Source organism: Bison bison, unplaced genomic scaffold, assembly GCF_000754665.1.
Source record: "Bison bison bison isolate TAMUID 2011002044 unplaced genomic scaffold, Bison_UMD1.0 scf7180017864330, whole genome shotgun sequence".
NCBI classification, from domain to species: domain Eukaryota; kingdom Metazoa; phylum Chordata; class Mammalia; order Artiodactyla; family Bovidae; genus Bison; species Bison bison.
The window spans coordinates 7,363,055-7,363,919 of NW_011494902.1; the positions used below are offsets into that span (position 1 = coordinate 7,363,055).

Here is an 865-nt window from a genome sequence, read left to right on the forward strand (position 1 = left end):
CTTTGGCAGGGCGTTCCTTACCACTAGTGCCACTTGGGAAGCCCCTTTGCTTTATTTTATTTTCTCTGATATTAGTACAGCCACTGCAGTTCACTGTCAGTTACTGTTGACTTAGGATATATCATTCAGTCCTTTCACACTCAACTTATTTGTGTCTTTTTGGTTCAAAAATGTGTCTTTTCGTAGACAGTTTGTAGTTGTATTGTAATTCTTTTTTTTTTACTTTTTTATTTATTTTTTATTTATTTTTTAAATTAATTTTATTTTATTTTAAACCTTACATAATTGTATTAGTTTCGCCAAATATCAAAATGAATCCACCACAGTTTTTTTTAAAGAAAATCCATCCTGAACCCTCCTCCCTCCTCCCTCCCCATACCATCCCTCTGGGTCGTCCCAGTGCACCAGTCCCAAGCATCCAGCATCGGCATTGAACCTGGACTGGCATCTCGTTTCATACATGACATTTCACATGTTTCAATGCCATTCTCCCAAATCTTGCCACCCTCTCCCTCTCCCACAGAGTCCATAAGCCTGTTCTATACATCAGTGTCTCTTTTGCTGTCTCGTATACAGGGTTATCGTTACCATCTTTCTAAATTCCATATATATGCGTTAGTATACTGTATTGGTGTTTGTCCTTCTGACTTACTTCACTCTGTATAATAGGCTCCAGTTTCATCCACCTCATTAGAACTGATTCAAATGTATTCTTTTTAATGGCTGAGTAATACTCCATTGTGTATATGTACCACAGCTTTCTTATCCATTCATCTGCTGATGGACATCTAGGTTGCTTCCATGTCCTGGCTATTATAAACAGTGCTGCGATGAACATTGGGGTACACGTGTCTCTTTCCCTTCT

The 865-nt window shown here is 38.4% G+C and overlaps 1 protein-coding gene across 4 annotated transcripts in view; it reads left to right on the top strand.

The window, feature by feature from the left end:
- SPOPL (speckle-type POZ protein-like) overlaps positions 1 to 865 on the top strand; it is a 58,849-nt gene that overhangs the window by 17,393 nt on the left and 40,591 nt on the right. The gene's annotated exons all lie outside the window — the stretch shown is intronic.